The sequence below is a fragment of the Camelus ferus genome, chromosome 6 (genome assembly GCF_009834535.1).
Source record: "Camelus ferus isolate YT-003-E chromosome 6, BCGSAC_Cfer_1.0, whole genome shotgun sequence".
NCBI classification, from domain to species: domain Eukaryota; kingdom Metazoa; phylum Chordata; class Mammalia; order Artiodactyla; family Camelidae; genus Camelus; species Camelus ferus.
In genome coordinates, this window is record NC_045701.1 from 559921 (window position 1) to 574880 (window position 14960).

At 37.1% G+C, this 14960-nt stretch overlaps 1 pseudogene; it reads left to right on the forward strand.

The window, feature by feature from the left end:
- The window catches only part of LOC116664043, a 47496-nt pseudogene that overhangs the window by 10687 nt on the left and 21849 nt on the right, over positions 1-14960 (forward strand).

Sequence of the window (14960 nt, forward strand, 5' to 3'; positions counted from 1 at the left end):
TATGCTTTGCCTTCTGGCTTTAGTTTGCTATTGAAAGTTTTGTTGACTGTAAGAAGAAAAGTCTTTCTCTTTTCTTAAGGAAAAAGTAACTTTTGTTTGTTAGCTAGCAAGTACTTTTATGGACCAAAATGTTACTTTTCCATGTCTTCCATGAAAAATCATGACCATGGTCTCAGCCTACCTGCGAAATAGTTATTGATTGTTCATTTTGTGGCAGGCTTGCCTGATCTAGGTTCTCTTGGGACTGTGTAAGAAGCATCCAGAGGAATACAGCAGCCTGTGAATTTGTTTCCATGTATTGTGTGCTCAGCCTTTAATTACCTGTATCAGTGGTGAGCACCATTAGGACGAATTTCTCACCTGCTTCGGAGGATGCTGGGGGGACTGATTGCCGTACACCTGGCAGGTGCAAAGCGGAGCCTCAGCAGTGCTCCTCTGAACTGATTTCTAAAGAGCTGCCCCACTGGACAGGCCTGGTGCGGGCATTCAGAGATTACTTTTGCAATTTACGGTTCTCAACTGATGAAAACCTCATATGTGAAAATGAGTATTAAAGGTTGTTTCCATTGCTTTACAAAAAGATGTGTTTTAAGATTTTCTCTTAAAACAGATTTATAGATGCTCATTTTAAGCACTACTGGATTCTATACCATTTAACGTACAACAGTTGTGTTGAGTATCATATCCTTGTTGGTAGTATTTAAGGTTTTTAATATAATTGAACATCCTAAAGTTCTTAATTTAAAGAACTATCAAATAGGTCAGAAGGTACAAACATTAGGATATGTTTGCACCCTTTAAGTCTCACTTACTATCTTCTTGTAGGAGGAGAGACTTCAGCATGCAAACCTTCATCTGTTCGGCTTGCACCATCATTTTCATTCCATGCTGCTGGCCTTCAGATGGCTGCACAGATGCCCCATTCACATCAGTACAGTGACCATCGCCAGCCAGACATAAGTGACCAACAGGTTTCTGCCTTATCTTATCCTGATCAGGTTCAGCAACTTCTAACTAACCAGGTAAGTTTACGATGTATCAGAAATGATTTGTTGGGATGGTCATTTATTCCTTAAAATGGCGTAATAGAAAACAGGCAAATACCTTAATGGTTTTCAGTTTTACATGTCACATGGGACTTCAGATGAACAAAATACAATGTTAAGAAGTTTGCATTAAAATTTTTGTTGTTTTTTCTCTTTCCCCTGTGTTTTTCACTTTAATTAAAAAACACATATAAACAAGCACATTCTCCCATTTTGCAATAAGGGGGGAAGTTATTTCTAAAGGATATTAGTTAAAGAAACTGAAAGCTTATTTTTAGGGAAAGAAGGTTAAGTAGAAAAATATAAGTTACAGGAAAACAAGTCAGATTCCACTATTGCAAACTTATGGAGCTGATTTTATGCTGTTATAAACTACTTTATACACATACCTACAAATAAACGTGAAACTCCTTAAAATTAACGTAAATTAGTTACTCTGCTCATTCTAATATTCAGACTAGAGGTTAAGTAATTTTTCTTAAGAATAGTATACAGTGAATAAATGCTGAACCCTCTTGACATACATACATATGTGCATATGCGTATGTATTTTTAATATCTTCCTGAATTAACTGCATCTACTATGTTGATTTTTGGTTTGGGAAGAATTTTTTTTTACTAGCTATAGTTGTGGTAAAGTTTCTTTCCCCCTGAGGCTGAGTGTGTGATGAGCACTGAAAGTGGCTGTTTTTCCATGTACTTAGGAATTTGGTTTGCCACTGTTTATTTAGGTCTTTTAATATGATCAAAAACTTGGAAAATTTCAGAGTGTTTCTTTTACTGGATTATTTGAGGGAAATTAGTTTTTCCTAACTTAATATGTGGTTTTAATAAGCTATTGGCTACAGTTAAGTAAAGCCATTATTTGAGGACACCCTTGTATGTATTAAAATAAAATATTGTCAATAGTTGACCTGATTCTACATTTATAAAATGTATTACAGTGTGTGAGTAACATTCACAATAAAATAGTAAGATAAATTATGACAGGACTTAAGAATTCTTTTATGCAGTAAATTGAGGAATTGTATGTTTGAGAATTAGAGTAGTTGGTCAAAACTGGAAAGTGTGTGTGTACCAGAAGAAAATTCTCTGGACTTCCACACAGTAGTAATAGCATAATGATCCATCTGCACTGTACTTGTAAGAAGCAAGTATGTTTGGATTCATTTTCCTGCTTGTTCAGAAGCAGCCTATCAGGCAGGCTGCCTGTTTTTAATCTGTTTTACAGCTGAAGGGACTGAGCTCCCATTTGTGATCTCTCTAAGTATATAGGTAGTAACTCTGGGGTCCAGCTCAGGCTTCTTTCTTTTTAGATACAGTGCTCTCTCCGCTCTAACACCCGGCATGTGCAAAGGACTAGGAAAAACCCAGTCCTTTAAAGTTATTTTTATGGTAGTATTATTGTAGTAGATCATCTAGTTAGCTAGCAAAGTACCTATTTTTAGATACAACTAACATCTTATTTGTGGATTATTTTCAAATAAGAGATAAGTTAATTTAGTATCCATTTTAAGCTGTAAAATATTTTTAGATTCATATTGTGTAAAAAAAAAGTCTTTAAGTAATAATATTCAGCCAGATATTTTTGCCAAACTCCAGAAGTTTCTGAACTGAAGGCAGTCAGATTAAAAGCTTTCTTCTAACTGAAGTGTAAAACACTGAAACTGTGCGCCTGATGTGGCCTGGTCTACCAGACATGGGTTCCAGATCTTGACTCATGATCTAGTTGTGTGACCTGAGTCAGGCCGCATGGACTCTTCTCTCTGTTCCTTGAATGTAAGGTTGGACTGGACTTGACATCCCCCTCACCCAATTGCCTTCTAGCTCTAAAGTTTGGTAATTTCATTATTTGATTTCCACTGTTTCTTGTCAATCATCCTATCAGTGTCTTTTCAATAAGGTTTATTGTACAAGTAAATTGAAATGAGCTTACTTGAACATTTCATTTCTGGTAATTAATCTTTCTAATATGAGTGTGTTTCATATAAATTGAAACACAGTTTTGTTCAAAAGATAAATGTAGTAAAAGTGTAGAAAAGTGTGGTTACTGTTTGGAATGCTGAGCCTGTTTGGGCTATTACTGTTTTCACGGCACCTTTCATGGTTCTTAAACTGTGTGTTCTGCATGTGTGTTGTGTATGCTGTTCAGCTTTATTAATAGGTCTCAAGATAGCAAGAATGGCAGGATGTAGTGTTTCTTACTCTTTACTATATATAAAAATATGAGGTAAATGTAAATAAAATGGATGGAATAGGTATTATTAAACTAGGAAACTACTTTTTAATGAAGTCCTGGCACTTACACTATGGAATCTTTTCAGGAAAAAAGATTGTTTTAGCTCTTGTAACTGATCTAAGCAGGAGGTGAGAACTACTGCCTTTTTTTTTTTTTTTTTTTTGGTCTTTGTGATCTGTGTCTTCACACGGAAAGGTCAGGAGATTTAGAGCCTTGGGGGTGTGGCTGTTTTGGGCTACCAGAGCCAGATAGCTGAGGCAGCTGGATGATTATCTCAGCAGCAATCTCTTTTGCAGGGAGGACATTGAGCAGCAGTGTGGAGGGGAGCTCACTATCTGCAGCAGCTTGGTGAGCTCCTGGGTCCTCTGAACCACTGGGTTTTTTCACCCAGCTGGGGAAGGGAAGAAGGGAGCTTGTTACATTACATTCTCCTGACTTTGTGACTGTGGAAGTTTGAAGTGGACAAAGCATCAGATGCTTAGGGCTGGTTTGAGTTTGAGTATAAATTTGTAACAGTGTATTTGGAAAAATTATTTTCTAATTCTGGATTTGTGATTATGGCATTACAATAGTGAAAAACAGAAAATTTGATTACCTAACATGAAATCACAGTGAAAGTTAGTGAAAAAAGTATTGTTTAGTTTGTAGGAATTAATTTGTTCTTCCCATGTGTTTTGAGCATCTACTCTGTACAAGGGATTATTGGAAGCACTGAAGTACAGTCTGATCCAAAGGCCAATTTTTTGTGGATGGAATGCATCTGGTTTATATATACATATGTTCCTGAAATAGTAACTTCTGTTGCCAAAAGTATGTAAGAAAAGTAAGATATTTAGAATTAGCTAATTGACTCGGCCTTGTACGTGGCTTGGCCAGTTGTGAAAAGGTTAGCAGTGTCATGACATGCCAAGTGCACAGTGCACGCTTACACACTGTGTGCATAAAAATGTGGTAGTCAGAATTACTTTCATAGACAACTTCAGGTCTGTGCAGTACATTAAAAAATCTCTTTTGATTGTGTGATTTTGGTGTTTTAATTGAGCATAGTTACTCCTGGAAAGATGTAGCCATTGGTTCATTTTCCAGTGTTTGAAATACCAGTGGAGTTGTAAGTGGGCAAGTTGAAAACTTAAACATATTTATAGTTTTGAACATAACTGATTTTAATAAATGCATATGTTTATTTTATTGGTACATATTATGCATGGCTCAATTATTTTGCCCAACAAATAGCCTAAAAATGATTCTGCCAAGAAGCTAGAATAGACTCCTAAAATTAATAGGGAGCCCCTGGCCCAGTGCTGTGATTCAGAGCGTGGGGTTGGGTGTGAGACTGCCTTAGTTCTCTTCTCATCTGTATTATTTTACTGGCTCTAGGACCTTGGTCAAGTAACATTACCTCAGGAACACAGGTTTCTCATTTGTAAAATGGTGACAGGAACATTACTTATTTTCATGAGATTGTTGAGAAGATTACATGAAAGATGTAAACGTATGCATGCCCAAAATACAGTGTATAGCAAACACTTGCTGCTACAGTTATTATTTTATTAACTACTTAAGTAATTCATTTGTTTCTAATGATAGTTATACCTTCTGTCAACGCTTACTACAGTGGTAATGAAGTATTTCACTGGTTGAGATTTTGTGAAACCTCACAGTGAGGCTGCACTCCAGTAATCCAAGAAGGGTCTTGCCGAGAACATTACCTGCTTGAAAACAATGCCAGTGCTTAAAAAATAGGAAAGGAAATAGATTATGAGAACCCTGTTTCATTACCTTAAATGCTTACAGCTTCATTTGCATGAAAATAATTGACTTGCTTATACTGATATTGTCTGTTCCTTCAGTCTCCAAGGACTGGTATGAGAGCCAAATATTCTGTGAACCTAGTTGTACCTGTTTATATTTAAAAAAAATAAAACAATATTTATTTAAAAAATTAATTCAGATTATCTTAGTAAGTCTTACTATATTTTCAGACAAATAGTTATAATCACTGTTTGTCCCCTTAAAACCTATTTGGAACTTTGAGAAGGAGAGATCTTGGGGAAAGATAATTATTAACTGAATACAATAATTCAGTGAATTTACTATCTGGGTAACAATGTTTAGAATTTGAGTATAGATGCAGAGGAGACTAATGTTAAGATTGGTTTGATCACTGCTGTGGTCCCTCCATCTTCTCATGCTGCTGGGATGGTGATTCTTTTCTGTTGCATCCATTGTTACCTCTACCCTCCTCTCTTCTTTTTTGTTAGTGTGAGTTAACTTGGTTAATTTTCCCAAGACTCCAGACATTTCTGTGAGGCCTTAGTGTGATGTGTTTGCTTTCTCTCTGCCCCTCGAATTGACCAGAGTGTCCTTTGAAAGGGGCTGCATCAGGGGCTCCTGGCTCAGTAGATTTTGCTGGTATAAATGTCTGTAAGAGAGCTAGACAGAAATCCAAGGGTGGCTAGTGGTAGGGACTGTAGGTACCCTGATGTAATTAATTGGTTTTGAGGATCAGGATCTCTTGGCTGCAAGAAGCCCCACTGGGAACCCCTTTACTGAGGCTTGCCACGTGGCAGAGTCTGGTGGGAACAACAATCCAGCATCATTGGCGTGCTAGTTGCAGCGTCCCTGGGTGTGCTTGTGTATGGAGGACATTCGTGTTCCTGCTCCAGCCCCCGTCTAGCAGGAAGCTCACAGTTGTACTCTGACTGCTTACTGGTTGGCGAAAGACATGGTTTAGCATTGCACTGGGAGTACGGCTGAAATGGGTTTTTTAAAAGAAAGTTTCATTAGCTTTAAGGTGTCCTCTGGAACTTATTTGTGGTTAGCTCTTAGTAATAATCAGAAGTAGAGATACTGGTATTGTGGATTCATTTGTTTATTCAACAGATATTTATTGAAGAACCTACTGTGTGCCAGGCACCGTTGTAGGCAAAGGTAATACAACATTGAACAAAATCCATGTGCCACACAGAGTTTTATTTGTACTGGAAGGAGAACAAACCAAAACCAGTAAATGAGCAAATGTATACTAGCATGTCAGGTGGTGATAACTCAGCAGGGCGGGGGCGAAGGGAACAGTGGAGGGCAAGCCCAGATGCGTCAGGTGGAGGGCATGCTTTACTCAGTTATGCTAAAGAGTGAGTGCAGATTTCAGCCTTGCTTATATTATAGGCAGATGCTTGTTGGAGGGCAGGCTCTGGGGGTGTTGGGAGCTGCACTTCTGCAGCACCAAACTCCATCTCTGCCCTGTGACCAGCTTGCTTCATGGTGCAAGCTGGGTCCTAAAATCTTGTCTTAGGAGGCTGGAAGATGAGTTAGTCTTTGCCTGCTGTGAACCAGGTCAGGCTTAGGAATAATTCAGAAGTTCTTCCTCGGCTAATTGTATGGTGGAGAAGCCCTCTTGGGCAGCATATCATGCATGTCTCCTGAACCAGGGGTATGTCTATAATGCTGTTGTTTAATTTGGGGAACAGAACTGAAGCCTTGGGCAGCTGGGCACATTATCTTCTCATTTCATTTATTTTTCTGGTGGTTGTCTTCATTGGATTCCAGTTAAAAGAGATAACTGAAACTTCTAATGTAGATGTCTTTTTTTAATAATTCATATACACAGGTTACAAAAGAGGGAATTCATGCCAGTACAGTATAGTTAAAGTGCTAGTCTTTTCTGTCTATTTAAGGTGATGCCTGATATTGTCATGTTACAGAGGCGGATGCCCCAAACCTTCCGTGATCCAGCTACTGCTCCCCTGAGAAAGCTTTCTGTTGACTTGATCAAAACATATAAGCATATTAGTGAGGTAAGACTATTGATTTGTTATAACACCATCTACCCTGCAATAGAGTAGGGGAAAGAAGTTATTTTGTGATGTATTTAAACATACTAAAATTTTTTACTCCCAATGATTTGTCATATTGATGACTATTATGAAGACTGGTAAGTTAATGACTTATAGATAGTATAATTACGTAACAGAAAGAAGACATATTAACATGGACTACAGAAAATTAAGATAATTGTGGATAACTTTCCTTCTTTTTCAAAATGTTTAATATAGGCTGAGTTATCACTTCTATAATAACTCCTCTTCAAAACAAAGGGGAAGAGAGGGAATAATGACACTGGAAAAGCCTGAATATGTTAGAATTTTGCTTGAATTTTCATTTACCTGTTTCTCCTATTGCTGTGGATGTCAGGAAGCTCTGAGATGTATTTAGTACCCAGGTAACAGGCATCTGGCCTAGTTTATCTATATAATTTTCTTTTTAAATTGATATGTGTTTTTATCTGTATCTTTTCATTGTAAGATATCCAAAAGCCTTTTTGGTGGAAGTAAGTATGATTAAAAAAAAAATGCACTTTGAATTACTCATCTTCCAACTTGACTCTTGCCTCCAAAAATTATTTTTCTGGTGTTGTCTTAGACCTCTGGCATGATTGTTACTTGCTTCTAACCGCAACTCTAGCTCTGTAATTAATTATTAAATGAGCTTTTCTGGAGAAGAGTGCCTGTGCTTTCTTTCCTTTTCTGGGGGGGGCTTACATCTTTTCACACTGAAGGCTTATCTTCTACCAGTGTTAGAGCCACTTATCTAAAAAGACGTTCTTATGTGTGTATAAATTTTATAATAGTTTGATGCCATTTAATGCCAGTATTTATGTTACTGTGGCATTGTGGCAAGATAAAATTGGAATGAATTCAATGAGGAACACTTCTAAATTGGATTTTGTACATAATTAATGTGTTATAAAAGATGTGCAAACCAGCTTTTGGTTATCTGAAAATATCTGATAAAATAGTTAACACTTTATTAATGTCAGTTTGTTAATATCTGATAAATTGTTAAACTGTTAACAGTAACTCTGTTGAAGCTTGTTTTTAACTGTTTTGCTACCTTGTAAACTAGAATTTTTGTGATGTTGCCCCTTGCAGTGTAATTTATAACTTCCTCAGTTAGTTACCAATCACTTGGACTATTGCCTAGTCCACCTATTATTTTTTACTAGTCTTAGAAACTATAAGCAAAACAGATATAAGGAAAATAACTCATTTTGTGATCAACCACAAGATTCATGGCCTTTAGTGTGTGTGGGATAGGTAGGGAGCATATCTGTTTCTCATTAATGTGTTGTTATAGGCTTAAAAACTGGGCATGTCTCAGAGGCCCCTTTTATATTAGTAAAACATCAGTTCATATACATTTAAACTTTCATTTTAAAACACTTTTGCCTTAGGATCAAATATAAAATTGGGATGGACTAGAAGGGGGCATGAAGGAACTTGAATATAAGGAGGATGAAAATGTTATTTTGTTTGGCATTTGTTGATTGCATCAACATGTGCAATTTTCCAAAATCCCTCATATGATACACTCTTGAGATCTATGCCATTTCACTGTATATAAATTATATCTTGGTTTAAAAAAATAAATGTAGATCAGGTCCTGTTACTCTTCTTGAATGGGAGGCGTTGCTCCAGTCACTTAACATCTATTTATAAAATGTATAAACTGTATAATTCTAAAGGGAATTTTACTGCAGAAAATTTCCCTGGTTATATATTAGTGTTATTCTGTAATTCAAATAGCAACTAAGGAAAATTCTTCATTTCATTTGTGTGTGTGTGTGTGTGTGTGTGTGTTAAAGAATAAAAATTCATCTATTTTCTACTGATAGCAGGTTTATCTCATATATACTCTTGATAAATGGTGTGCGCACGCCCCACACCCCCCCCCCCCAGTGATTTTAATGACACACTTAACACTGCGTATTCTCATTTCAGGTTTAATAAGCAAAAAAGAAGCGAAGACACCAACAAGGCCAGGGAGACGATTCCAGTCGTAAGAAGGAGCAGAAGGGTTTATAATGATGGTTATGATGATGATAACCATGATTATATTGTAAAAAACAGAGAGAAGTCGATGGATCATTGCAAAATTGACTCCTTGATAGGCAAAGGTTCCTTTGGACAGGTAATTTAATGGAAATGCTGAATTTTATAGTTAGAACATATTAGTGAATCATGTTGTTACATGTTTTTCTTAATAGTACACTTTTAATGTTTGTAAATAGATCTCAGCAACGGACATGTAAGTATTCGGATTATCATTGTTCTGTGAAGGTACTAATACTGCATCAGCTCTAAAAACTCCATGAGCAGTTTTTTTGTGGGGTTTTTTTGTTTTTTGGGTTTTTTAAACTTATTTTCTGAGGCTACCAGGTAGCTACTTCACTAAGTGACTGATAGATAGTATTGCCTCTTTCACAGGGGCTTTGGGGTCTGTGGGTGGTTCTTCATTATGTATGTTAGAGATAATTGCGTTCCTGTCTGATACTCCTCTTCAAAGAGAAAAACACTTACCATCTTCAGCTGGCCCAGCAGGTGCCCTCTCACTTTTTCAGAGGCTTGGACTGCCAGGGGCTGTGCCTTGACTTTGTCTCTCGGCTCCTCTTCTAACTACCAGCCTCCAAGTGGGCAGTCTTCAGGATGTCCTTCTCAGGCCCCACAGCACCATCATGGCTAAGGCTGTGACTGGTGGAGTTCTGATGGGCAGGACAACTTAGGCAGCATGGCTGCTTAGGAAAGTGAGGAAGGAACTCCAGGGGACCTGGTTTTTTCACTTCCTTCCTGGCCTCTTGTCTCTACCTACAACTCTCCTCTCCTCACTTGCACATCCTTCCAATACAGAGGACAAAACCCTAACTGCATCAGTGTCTTGCATCAGCCGAGCCCAGACTAAGCTGTCAGTCCTTCCTCCTTGCACTTCGTGAAGCTTTTCTTGGGCTGTGGCTTCCCCAGCTGTTCCCACTCCTAAATCCCCTGTCTCATTGGGTCGCAGAGCTGTTTTATTTAAGGTATGGTTTCCTGTTCGTCCCATTCTCCATTGCCTTGCAACTTTTCTGCAGTGAAGCAGTTATTAATTTTCAATCCAAATACTTCTGACTTTTTGACAAGTTTGGGGGGTTGTGTTTGTTTTTTCTTAAACTGTGGCACCTACATGTTCTTACTTATCTGTTCCTGCCCCTGTGAGAAACAAAATATGCCTCTATCACCCTGTGAGGAAACGTTTTCCTGTGTGAATCTGATCGTGTTTAGGACAGAAAGAATACTGTAAGCCACTAGCAGCCACAGGCTGAGACTAGGACACACCTAAGTGATGAAACCTGAAGGAGGTATGAACAAGGTTGTTAGCAGAGCTCTGCAGCTCTGGGGTGGCTCTGCCAGGCCCTGGTGTCACGTGTACAGTATGCCTGCCCCTTTCCATGATGTCAAGGAATTTTTGTAATTATACATAATTCAGGGCCTTTTCCCTTAATTCTAACCTCTTTCTTCTGAGTCAGGGGTTTCTCAGTGTTATGGGAGCCCTTCTGTATCAAAATATTACTTCTTGTCAGAAGCAGCTTCTACTTCTCTGTCAGAGCCTCTTAAGGAAACGTGTTTCTGAGGCCTACCGCTTACATAAGTAAGGCTGTGAATGCGCTGGGTGGAGTGATTTCTGTCTCCACCCTCAAAATCACACCGACGCTCTGGCAGTTGCCCCCAGCAGGGTGGCGTCTGCCTTCTGTGATGCCCACTGTGCAAGTCGGGGCCACACGGCTTGCTCTTTAGAACTTAGTTTTCCCTGGCACTTAACCTTCAAGCTCGCAGTGATCCTCCCCCTCCCCTTTACCTCTTCTCATACTCTGATTTCTAAGAGCACGCTAGCATCATATACTTGTGAAAATACAGGCCTGTTTGACATCAGGATTCATTTCCCCAGATGAGACTGATTGACGCCTTTCTCCTAGGCTGAAGTGTGTTCAGGGTCAGGGCCTGTCACTCGCCAAATAAATTCTTCCTTATTGACTTTGTCAGGCTTTCTCTAAATTCTCTGCCAGGTCCTTGTCAAATAAGCAGCTCCTTCATTTCTTAGGCCAGTGGTTATCAGTCCTGATTGCACATTGAAAATTTCCAGTGAGCTTTGGGGATGGGGGTTGGGGAGGGAGGACTGATGCCTAAGCTCCAGACTAATGAACTCAGAATCTCTCTGACTGAATTCTGGACATTGGCATCCTTGAAAACTGCCTATTGAATGTATAATTCAAGGTCAAAAATCATTGTTTTACCACTGAGCCAGTTAACTATTTGCATAGTCAGTAAATAGTTGGGGTCCTGTTAGTGGCCTTTGTCCTGGAGACCATTAGGATCTGGGCACTAAACTGCCACTCTTGATGTAGTCAGTATGGTCAGTGAAAGAGAAGAATATCAAAACCACTTGGTCATGGTCAGATGTTTACACGGGTCACCTCTGATTTAAAAGGCAGTAGGCAGTAGTTTATTTTAGAATTGGGTGAAACCAGAGATACTGCATTTTTTTATTTCAAGTTTGATTTCAACTAAACCATTTATGATCTGTCATTGACAATAACCTTGACTGATATGGATCTTGGACCGTGCATCCATTTTCTTCCTCTAATCCAGTGATGCTCACCCAAAACATTGGAATCACTTGGAGTTCTGCATGCATCTCCAGACTTTCTGAATATGCTAGAAAATGTGTCTAAAGCTATTATCTCTTCAGGCTGTATATAATATTACAAAAGTAAGAATATTTAATCAGGTATAGTGGTTATTTCTAATTTGTATAGATAAAGTTTTCTTTGTGTTTGTTTCCTAGTTTTTAATGTAAATTTCTTTGTCAACAGTGTGAAACTTGTTTAAATGAGTAAAGTTTAAAATGAGAGGTGTGCAGTCATTTGTTCATGAACACTTCAGTTTCCTTAGCATTAATTCTCATTTTAAAACTCAAAATCCTCTAATTATGGTATTTTAACTTATTTCCTGCTTATTTCAAAAAATTTTTTTAGTCTAAACTAATTCTCTTATATGCCGATGAAAATCTAATTTAAATTTAGAAAGTTATCTACATTTTTCAGGTGACTTACAAACTTTTAAATATCTCACATGGATACTTGGAATTTAAACCAGGTTTTTCTCTCATTAAAAGAATAGTCAGACATACAGTTTTATAATGTTATTTAGTAAGAAAGGTGGAAAACCAAAGCACTTGTCAACATTCATAATTTATTTTTGAAAGAGGAAAATAGTTATTCTAATTTTGTTAAGAAACTTATCTACCTTGTGGATGTTTAGAAATACTATAAGGATGCAAAAGAAATCCAATTGAAAAGATTGACTTAAGTGACAATAAAGTAGTGAATGGATGCTGTTGAATGGAAATGGACAGGAATCTCATATTTAGGAAGGTCATCAAAATGGGAATTAGATAAATGTATAATTAAGGTGAATTGTAAATTGTTGTTAATGAAGTAGATATTATTTATCTTTTTTCGCTTTTAGGTTGTGAAAGGCATGATGGTGTGGAGCAAGAATGGGCTGCCATTAAAATAATAAAGAACAAGAAGGCTTTTCTGGATCAAGCCCAGATAGAAGTGCGACTTCTTGAGCTCATGAGCAAACAGTGACACTGAAATGAGATACTACATAGGTAAACAGACAGACAGACAAAGCAGTGCGCCCTGACCCAGACCAAAGATTTGAGTTAATGGTTATTTTTGTATGATAATATGTTGATTTTATCTTAAAGTGATTGAATAAAAATCAGTTATTTCTGTTGGAGGGCATACAGATCTATATATGTTACTTGATCTGGCGGTAGTATTTTAAATCTTTAGGAATGGCATTCCAGGTGGTACATAGTCTAAAAACAAATAAGAATAGTCTCTCTCTCTCTTTTTTGCAAGCTTATGAGTGCCATTGGTTTGCTTTAATGATACATTAAACTCCAGAGATTTCTTTGTTAACTTTAATCGTTTCTAATACAGCTCAGAAATTAGAAGTGAGGTACTATGTTGTTAGTGATTATAGAACCATTTTTGGAATGTCTTCCTCAAGAAATAACAGCCACGATGTCTTGAACTTCTACCATATTCCTTGTGCTTTTCCTCCATTGTCTGCAATAGTCATAGCAGTCCTGTAAGGAAGGTGGTAGAATCCTTATACTGCAGATGGTCTCAAGGAGTAACATACCCAAGGTCCCAGGGCTCTGAAAACAAAAAAAAAAGGGACAGAAGAGTTATGAAAATAGTGACTTCTAGGGCCAATTGATACATGGGTAAACTATCTTCTAATTATATATTCTTTAATACTGTTTTTAATCAAATCTAAGATGCCAGTGATCGTCAGACATCAATATTTTATTTGATGACACTGAAATGAAATGCCACCAAGAAGAAACAAATTGCTGCCAATAAAAATAAGATGCTATAAATTTTAAGATCGAGACCTTAGGATCATTTAATTATGTAATTTTAAAAATAGGCATATATTAGCAACTCATGTTCAGAAATGCTGGCTGGTTTACCTGGTAACCATGAGGTTAAGTTTTATTAACAAACTCCTTTTTAATAAATTAGGAGAGGGCATTGTGGCCTCCAAGATGATAGAAACAAACACTGATGTTTAAAGATACATGGTCCCGTGACTCAGATTAGATTTCATATATGAAACACCTTCTTTCCTTATTGTTGCAATAAAATGAGCTTATCCTATTCATTTTCTTCCTTAGTGTCTTTATAGATCATCTGATACAGTCCATAGTAACAACATTTGCATTTGAACCCTTTTATCGTCTAATTCACTGAATGTTTGGTCTTCAGTGTTAGTTACAACTTAGTATAAACTGGGCACATTTCCATTCAATGGGTTAGAAGACCGGGAAGGACATTCTGAGGATGCTTGACTTATGATCTGAACATACCTCACCTCTTCTTCCTCTTCACTCTTGTGTTTTATTTTGAGTTTTTGCTTAAGTGGTAGACAAAATATTGATAGCATTACTATAACATTTTAATTTTGCCTTTTTGAAAGAAAACATGAAATGTTAGCTACTTGGTTATGTTACAATACTGGCTGTCATTTTTGTTTTTAATAAACTGACTTTAATGATCATTAATTGCATTAGTCATTACAGATACTCTTTTGGATGAATTTTTTAAACTTTTTTAGGAAGATGCTGAATTAATGTGCAGTGTCTCAAGAAACTGAGGTTCTATATTGGAAAACTAGCCAAAAAAAAAAAAAAAAAAAACCTTTAGATTTAGCCTTGCCAGTAGAGTAGATACATTAAATTTAAGGTGTCTGGAAGTTGTGTTGCCTTTTTATGATATAAATTACTTTTTATTTTGAAGTGATTGATCAATATAACTTATTCTGATGAGTTTTATAGTCTTAAGTCTTTGAACTTAAAAAAAGTCTACTTTTTAAAATATTTTTAAACCATGCAGCATAATTTCTTATGTGGATTATTTGGTCCCTGCCATGGTCTAGAAATGATAAGTAGGCTTATGAATGGAGAAAGAGCATAGAATATATTACTTGCTATAACTATGGACCCTCTAAAAAGGCTTAATAGTCAACACATTGCTTCAAAAAGTGGTGCTTTAAGTATTAACACTGACTTCACATGAGATGAAGTCATTCAATAAATTAAAGCATTGCCCTTCAGTATAAAACTTCTTACATATACCAGATTGAGCACCTATAACTCAACAGGAATGATATAAAACAACCATTTGTCAAGGCTACCTTCGTTTTGGTCTTTTAGTATCATTTGAAACAGAAGTTTCTCTACAGGGCTATCTGGAATAACCATGACAGTATTCTGTGTCTGGTCCC